At 43.6% G+C, this 9353-nt stretch overlaps 1 pseudogene; it reads left to right on the top strand.

The window, feature by feature from the left end:
* Positions 1-8343: 8343 nt before the first annotated feature.
* Positions 8344-9353, top strand: part of LOC130684886 (serum amyloid A-2 protein-like) — a 163687-nt pseudogene continuing 162677 nt past the window's right edge.

Genomic DNA, 9353 nt, shown 5'->3' with positions numbered 1-9353 from the left:
TCTAGTCTGTTCCATTGGTCTGTGGCTCCGCTCTTGTGCCAGTACCAAATTGTCTTGATTACTATGGCTTTATAGTAGAGCTTGAAGTTGGGGAGTGAGATCCCCCCTACTTTATTCTTCTTTCTCAGGATTGCTTTGGCTATTCGGAGTCTTTGGTGTTTCCATATGAATTTTTGAATTATTTGTTCCAGTTCATTGAAGAATGTTGCTGGTAGTTTCATAGGGATTGCATCAAATCTGTATATTGCTTTGGGCAGGATGGCCATTTTAACGATATTAATTCTTCCTAGCCACGAGCATGGGATGAGTTTCCATCTGTTAGTGTCCCCTTTAATTTCTCTTAAGAGTGACTTGTAGTTTTCAGAGTATAAGTCTTTCACTTCTTTGGTTAGGTTTATTCCTAGGTATTTTATTTTTTTTGATGCAATTGTGAATGGAGTTGTTTTCCTGATTTCTCTTTCTGTTGGTTCATTGTTAGTATATAGGAAAGCCACAGATTTCTGTGTGTTGATTTTGTATCCTGCAACTTTGCTGTATTCCGATATCAGTTCTAGTAGTTTTGGGGTGGAGTCTTTAGGGTTTTTTATGTACAGTATCATGTCATCTGCAAATAGTGACAGTTTAACTTCTTCTTTACCAATCTGGATTCCTTGTATTTCTTTATTTTGTCTGATTGCCATGGCTAGGATCTCCAGTACTATGTTAAATAACAGTGGAGAGAGTGGGCATCCCTGTCTAGTTCCCGATCTCAGAGGAAATGCTTTCAGCTTCTCGCTGTTCAATATAATGTTGGCTGTGGGTTTATCATAGATGGCCTTTATTATGTTGAGGTACTTGCCCTCTATTCCCATTTTGCTGAGAGTTTTTAACATGAATGGATGTTGAACTTTGTCAAATGCTTTTTCAGCATCTATGGAGATGATCATGTGGTTTTTGTCTTTCTTTTTGTTGATGTGGTGGATGATGTTGATGGACTTTCGAATGTTGTACCATCCTTGCATCCCTGGGATGAATCCCACTTGGTCATGGTGTATGATCCTTTTGATGTAATTTTGAATTCGGTTTGCTAATATTTTGTTGAGTATTTTTGCATCTACGTTCATCAGGGATATTGGTCTGTAGTTTTCTTTTTTGGTGGGGTCTTTGCCTGGTTTTGGTATTAGGGTGATGTTAGCTTCACAGAATGAGTTTGGGAGTATCCCCTCCTCCTCTATTTTTTGGAAAACTCTAAGGAGAATGGGTATTATGTCTTCCCTGTATGTCTGATAAAATTCCAAGGTAAATCCATCTGGCCCGGGGGTTTTGTTCTTTGGTAGTTTTTTGATTACCGCTTCAATTTCGTTGCTGGTAATTGATCTGTTTAGATTTTCTGTTTCTTCCTGGGTCAATCTTGGAAGGTTATATTTTTCTAGGAAGTTGTCCATTTCTCCTAGGTTTCCCAGCTTGTTAGCATATAGGTTTTCATAGTATTCTCCAATAATTCTTTGCATTTCCGTGGGGTCCGTTGTGATTTTTCCTTTCTCGGTTCTGATACTGTTGATTTGTGTTTACTCTCTTTTCCTCTTAATAAGTCTGGCTAGAGGCTTATCTATTTTGTTTATTTTCTCAAAGAACCAGCTCTTGGTTTCATTGATTTTTGCTATTGTTTTATTCTTCTCAATTTTATTTATTTCTTCTCTGATCTTTATTATGTCCCTCCTTCTGCTGACCTTAGGCCTCATCTGTTCTTCTTTTTCCAATTTCGATAATTGTGACATTAGAGTATTCATTTGGGATTGCTCTTCCTTTTTTAAATATGCTTGGATTGCTATATACTTTCCTCTTAAGACTGCTTTTGCTGTGTCCCACAGAAGTTGGGGCTTAGTGTTGTTGTTGTCATTTGTTTCCATATATTGCTGGATCTCCATTTTGATTTGGTCATTGGTCCATTGATTATTTAGGAGCGTGTTGTTAAGCCTCCATGTGTTTGTGAGCCTCTTTGCTTTCTTTGTACAGTTTATTTCTAGTTTTATGCCTTTGTGGTCTGAAAAGTTGGTTGGTAGGATTTCAATCTTTTGGAATTTTCTGAGGCTCTTTTTGTGGCCTAGTATGTGGTCTATTCTGGAGAATGTTCCATGTGCACTTGAGAAGAATGTATATCCTGCTGCTTTTGGATGTAGAGTTCTATAGATGTCTATTAGGTCCATCTGCTCTACTGTGTTGTTCAGTGCTTCCGTGTCCTTACTTATTTTCTGCCCAGTGGATCTATCCTTTGGGGTGAGTGGTGTGTTGAAGTCTCCTAGAATGAATGCATTGCAGTCTATATCCCCCTTTAGTTCTGTTAGTATTTGTTTCACATATGCTGGTGCTCCTGTGTTGGGTGCATATATATTTAGAATGGTTATATCCTCTTGTTTGACTGAGCCCTTTATCATTATGTAGTGTCCTTCTTTATCTCTTGTTACTTTCTTTGTTTTGAAGTCTATTTTGTCTGATATTAGTACTGCAACCCCTGCTTTCTTCTCACTGTTGTTTGCTTGAAATATGTTTTTCCATCCCTTGACTTTTAGTCTGTACATATCTTTGGGTTTGATGTGAGTTTCTTGTAAGCAGCATATAGATGGGTCTTGCTTTTTTATCCATTCTGTTACTCTGTGTCTTTTGATTGGTGCATTCAACCCATTAACATTTAGGGTGACTATTGAAAGATATGTACTTATTGCCATTGCAGGCTTTAAATTCGTGGTTACCAAAGGTTCAAGGTTAGCCTCTTTAGTATCTTACTGCCTAACTTAGCTCGCTTATTGAGCTGTTATATACACTGTCTGGAGATTCTTTTCTTCTCTCCCTTCTTGTTCCTCCTCCTCGATTCTTCATATGTTGGGTGTTTTGTGCTGTGCTCTTTCTAGGAGTGCTTCCATCTAGAGCAGTCACTGTAAGATGTTCTGTAGAGGTGGTTTGTGGGAAGCAAATTCCCTCAGCTTTTGTTTGTCTGGGAATTGTTTAATCCCACCGTCATATTTGAATGATAGTCGTGCTGGATACAGTATCCTTGGTTCAAGGCCCTTCTGTTTCATTGTATTAAATATATCATGCCATTCTCTTCTGGACTGTAGGGTTTCTGTTGAGAAATCTGACGTTAGCCTGATGGGTTTCCCTTTATAGGTGACCTTTTTCTCTCTAGCTGCCTTTTACACTCTTTCCTTGTCCTTGATCTTTGCCATTTTAATTATTATGTGTCTTGGTGTTGCCCTTCTTGGATCCTTTCTGTTGGGGGTTCTGTGTATTTCCATGGTCTGTTCGATTACTTCCTCCCCCAGTGTGGGGAAGTTTTCAGCAATTATTTCTTCTAAGATACTTTCCATCTCTTTTCCTCTCTCTTCTTCTTCTGGGACCCCTATAATACGGATATTGTTCCTTTTGGATTGGTCACACAGTTCTCTTAATATTGTTTCATTCCTGGAGATCCTTTTGTCTCTCTCTATGTCAGCTTCTATGCGTTCCTGTTCTCTGATTTCAATTCCATCAATGGCCTCTTGCATTCTATCCATTCTGCTTATAAACCCTTCCAGAGTTTGTTTCATTTCTGCAATCTCCTTTCTGGCATCTGTGATCTCCTTCCGGATTTCATCCCATTTCTCTTGCGTATTTCTCTGCATCTCTGTCAGCATGTTTATGATTCTTATTTTGAATTCTTTTTCAGGGAGACTGGTTAGGTCTGTCTCCTTCTCTGGTGTTGTCTCTGTGATCTTTGTCTGCCTGTAGCTTTGCCTTTTCATGGTGATAGGAAAAGTCTGCAGAACTGGGACGAGTGACGGCTGGAAGGACTTCCTTTCTTGTTGGTTTGTGGCCCTCCTCTCCTGGGAGAACAGCGGCCTCTAGTGGCTTGTGCTGCGCAGCTGCGCGCAGACAGGGCTTCTGCTTCCTGCCCGGCTGCTATGGAGTTAATCTCCGCTGTTGCTGTGGGCGTGGCCTGGCTCGGGCAGCTACTCCAAAATGGTGGAGTCGCGTTGGAGCAGGAGCTGCTGGGAGGCTATTTATCTCCGTAAGGGGCCTCCCTGCTCCCTGCAGCCCAGGGGTTAGGGTGCCCAGAGATCCCGGATTCCCTACCTCTGGATTAAGTGACCCACCCTGCCCCTTTAAGACTTCCAAAAACCACCCGCCAAAACAAAACAACGCCCACCAAAAAAAAAAAAAAAAAAAATTTTTTTAATTAAAAAAAAAAAAAAGTTTTTAATTAAAGAAAAAAAAAAAAAAAAAAAGGTGGTCGTTCGTTTTTCTTTATTCTCCGGTGCCAGCCTCAGGCCTCTGCTCACCGGTCTTTCTGCCCTGTTTCCCTAGTATTGGGGTCCCTATCCCTTTAAGACCTCCAAAAGGCGCTCGCCAAAACAAAACAGCAAAAAAGCAAAAAAAAATGGTCGCGCACTTTTCTTATGTCCTCTGTCGCCCAGCCTCCAGTGCCTGCTCACTGTTCTTGCTGCCCTGTTTTCCTAGTATCGAGCGCCCTGCTCTCTGGCCCGGATTGCTGGGGCTGAGTGTTCGGCAGTCCTGGGCTCCATCTCCCTCCCGCTCTGCCTGCTCTTCTCCCGCCGGGAGCTGGGGGGAGGGGCGCTCGGCTCCCGCCGGGCCGGGGCTTGTATCTTACCCCCTTCGTGAGGCGCTGGGTTCTCTCAGGTGCGGATGTGGTCTGGATATTGTCCTGTGTCCTCTGGTCTTTATTCTAGGAAGGGTTGTCTTTGTTATATTTTCATAGATATATGTTGTTTTGGGAGGAGATTTCCGCTGCTCTACTCACGCCGCCATCTTCCGCCCCTCCCCTCGACTAAGTTTTTTAAAAAGATATTTTAATAATGTTGGATACAAAAATTATTTTTAAAACCAGTAATATTTTTGGTGGTACATGAGTTGTAGCCAAATGATGCCCAGAAGTGTTCTCACGTGGATACTAAACAGGTCATTGATACTGGAAAAAGAAATCTGAAAGGTAAGAGAAAAAGGAACTCATGCAGATGAAAATCCAGATAAAAGTATTTTCATGCTTAACTATAGCAAAATGGAGGACTTCAGAGGCAAAAGCCTATCAATTCAATGTTCCATCTTCACATAAGCCTACTGTGGCCTTCTCTTTCCTGTGTGACAAGTTTTGAAGTTTTCCAGCCTGTTTCTCTCTCAGTGGAATTCCAGGGCTCAGCCAGACTTGCAGGATTTCCTACCTGCCAGTGGACAAAGTCCTGCCCAAGATGAGAGAAGGTTCCTGCATCCGGTGCAGCTGCCCTTGGAGCAGATGGTCTCCTGCATCAAAAACATGACTCTTCCACAATTATTCCTCACAAAGGAATCTTGAAAGACACCCAGACTGCAAAGACTTGTTGCTCTGTCCTGTCAGATTAAACCTTGATCTTTAAAACAGAAATTCTGATTGATAATCTTATTTACTAATGTGTTCATAATGTGTGACCTTGAAAATAACATGTTAGTGAACCTTGCTGTCTTCTGCAAAGAGCAGCTACTATGGATTTCCTTGGTTAGGCCAGGAGAGTTCCGTGTATTGAGAGCTTTACACGTGCTCAGAAGGACGCAAGCTCCCGCCAGCACCAATCATCTCACCCTGAGAACAGCCCCATGAGGTGGGGGTAGTTATGCCCCAGTGCATATTCAGGGAACTGCTCATCATCCCCACTGTCCCTCGGAGTCTGGGACTCGGGCCTCTGATGCCATCCTGCTCCTGCTATCCTGAGGGGCTTTTTGTTTGGCGTTTTGCTTTTGTTTTATGGTTCTTCACAGCCTTGGTGTTCTTCTCTTCCACTTAAATAGTAATAAAAGGAAAAATGGGAATGTCTTAGGCCTCTTAACAGACTGATCACACATGGCTATGAGAAGAGGGGTGCCATCTAATTGATCATGTGAGCCAGGTCCCTTTGGAGAGGGAAAAGGGTGTCACAATTAGCAATGAAGTGGGGACAGTTGGCACTAACAAGAGACTGTCCCTGCACATCAGGACCCAGTGTCCCCCAGGAGACCCTCAGGAAATCTCTGCAAGGTCTGGAGATTCTTGTATCACCATGACAGGAGAGCTTGCTTTGCAGGAGAAACTGGTGAAAGCAGCCGAGTGCCTCTATTTTCTATTGTTCCAAGCAGGGAACTGCGAAGAAGAACCGTGTGTGCATTTCAGGAAGACAGAATTCACTCAGTGACAAAGGCAGACACAGGCAGTGTGAGCCCAGACCCCAGGTGTCCAGGAATTGCACTTTCCGGCTCTCCAAGGAGTCTATCAGAGGGAATGACTTGAATGGGGTAAAAGTAGGGAGTGCCTTTCCACCCCGAATGGTCCCAGGAGAGTGAAAGGATTGTAACAGGGTGCGATCCTGAGCCCTCCATGTCTGCCCTGAGCAAAGTAGCAGAGGTCTGGACACCACAGCCCTTCTCTGGGGAGCAGCCCCTCAAAAACTCCCATGGCCAGTGGCTGTGGATGGCTGCCTACTTCCCCGTCCCCGCACGTATACTCCTGGCACCAGGCGAGCCAAGCCAGCTCACGGTCCTAGACTCCCCAGACCACAGGGAATCCCACCTGCCCCAAGGAATGGAATGTGTTCCCAAGGGGAACATGTTGCTTAGCATTGCCTTGGATAAGAAGCAAAGGCCCAGGAAGTCCTCAACGGTTATCTGCCCTACAACTTTCATCTCATCCAACTACTAGGATGCACGGTGCACTGCCCTCTCACCTCTTCTCCCAGCAAGCACACCAGGCAACAGCCCTGAGCTGGAACTGCTGTCGTCAGGCTTCCAGCCAGGGTCCCAGGGTCAGAAGGCAGCTCTGTTGTCCCCTGGTCCCATCCTCATCTCTGCCACGTTACACATGCATCATCCTTTCTTCCCCCAGGAAATCCAGAGACCTTTACAATGTATTTCCCTTTTGGATGAAGGCTCAGGGATGGGGCAGGGGAGTAGACCTTGGCCTCCCACCCACTGGTAGCACCTGCATGCCATTTCCTCCCAGGACACTCTTACTAAACCCACATAGCAAAGCCCAGTCCTGATTTGGGTGGAACAGGTGTTCTCTGTCAGTGCTCTGCAGCATTCTTGTGCTGTATCCCAGCTTCTCTGTATCCTTTCTGAATCTGCTACTTAATAATTTTGCAGCCAGTGGGCCATTTGTCACTCAGTGTTATGGTGTGCCATTTCTACACAAATTTCTAGGCTATACTTCAACATTCCTGGTTTACAGCATCCTCCCAAAATAAGCTGCCACTGGGACCTTCACTAGCAACCGATCATGAACACACTTGAGTCTGGAGGACTCACGCTTCCAGTGGTGAGTCCACACCATGTGGGTGCTGGAAGTTTATTCTCCTGAGCTGACTTTCCTGGCCTACTCCTGTAACCTGGGGTCCCAGCTTCATCCTGAGCTGTCCCTTACGATGTAGCCTGTTCTGATGTTCCATTTGCCCTGTATTCTCACATACTTGAATCAAACCTGTTTTTTAAGTATGATCACCCTTCCCAGTAAATGTCAGGACATTATTATGTAGGGAAAACAACCTTTTCCCACCAGGAGTAAGACTGGAAAGGGGCAGAAAATTCCAACTTGCTTCACTCCTAAAAGCTGCCAGATTGCACAATCTGGGAAACTGGATGTGTGTGAAGAATACCCACGATATTCTGGATGCCGTGTTTTGGCCAAGAAGGATCTCCCAAATCTCAGTGTTTTTGCTTCAAGTGTCTTCTCATTTGTTCCACTAGCAAAGCGTCTGTATATATATATAGCAGCAGCTGCATCTCCCAGTCAGGCGGCGCAGGCAGCCCAGCTTCACCAGGAGACTCATCAGGAAAGGACAGCCCAAGGTGAGGTGCTAGAACTTTCCAACATTTTTCCTCTTGGGAGATTCTTTCCCCAACAGCGTCTTGGGCTGCATCCCAGCTCTGCATCCTTCATGAGTCGACCATTTCTAGCAATTAAAATTTACCACGTGTGAATACTTTCAGGGATAGGGATCTTGTGGTCAAGATCTGTGTGAAGTCAGTGATGGGTAGAGCTGGTGTTCTACAAGTCATCTTTTATTACAGGGCAGTATATGCTCACAAAACCCTCAAATGCCTCTTTGGAAACCTTCTGTCCAGTGGATTTCAGAGCTGATAGGGGATGATTGAAATGGATAGTGGTTTATACTAAAAGGGCCTTGCAGTCCCTCCAAGAGTAAATCGGTGGGATTCCAGTGACACAAATGGAAATGGACAACCGGACCCTTGAAATTTTATCTGTGTATCATCTATCTACATATACATATATATATTCATTGTGTGCGTATGTTCATGTTATAGACTAATACAGACATAGGCATTGATATAAACTAGAGATATAGAAAACTGAGTTTACTTTATTTCTGCAATACAAGAATGGATCAACATATTGCCTGAAACAAAACAAAATGAACACACGTCTTTCTTGCTGTGTCTCCCTGTCCATACCCCAGGATGAAGCTGTCCATTGGCATCATTTTTTGCTGCCTGGTCCTGGGTGTCAGCAGCCAAAGATGGTTATTGTTCCTCAGGGAAGCTGGTCAAGGTAAGGACCAAAGCTTGGGAATGAAGGGGAGGCTGCAGCTGGCAGCCTGTAGGATTCCATGAGCAGAGGCCACATCCCCACAGGGCAAAGGCCACACATGGATAGAAAAGGAGCATGGTCTTCATGAGGTCAGTTTCCCAGCAGTTTTTTTTTTTTTTTATTGAACTATATTTGACATTTAACACTGTGTAAATAGAAATGTGTAACATGTGAATTTGATATATTTATGTATCAAAATATAATTGGTTTTGTTGAATTGTTAGCACCTCTATCATGTCACATAATTATTCTTCCTTTTTAGTAGTTGAAACAGTTAAGTCCTAGCCTCCTGGCAAGTTGGAAGATTATAATACAATATTATTCTTTTATGTTCACTGCATGGTGCATTAGATCTCTATGTCTTATCTAATACTCATTGTAAGTTTGTACCCTTAAATGACATGTGTCCTTTCTCTCCACCCTGCCTTCCTGGGCAGCTCTGCATTCTTCTGTAGAGCTCCACAGGCCCAAAGTCACATAAGGTTTGGGTCCCAATTTGCACAAAAATGAGGAAAAGATCTGAAGTCCAGAGACGTGTGCTCCCTAAATATTAGTGGGGCTCCACTGCCCCTTAATGGGAACTCAGAGACAGTTCATTTTTATGGCTCAGGAGCCATCAAGTGGATGTATCAAAACTACGTTCATAGTAATTTCAATCAAGATTAGCTGAACTTTTAACACACTCTAGGTATTGTCCTAAGAGCTTTACATATACGAATGAATGAGTTTTTGTCCTCCTGTTTTAATCCTGCAATGGAAATACCATTATCCC

This window comes from Manis pentadactyla, chromosome 9, assembly GCF_030020395.1.
Source record: "Manis pentadactyla isolate mManPen7 chromosome 9, mManPen7.hap1, whole genome shotgun sequence".
NCBI lineage: Eukaryota > Metazoa > Chordata > Mammalia > Pholidota > Manidae > Manis > Manis pentadactyla.
This window is presented reverse-complemented; position numbering and strand designations above follow the sequence as displayed.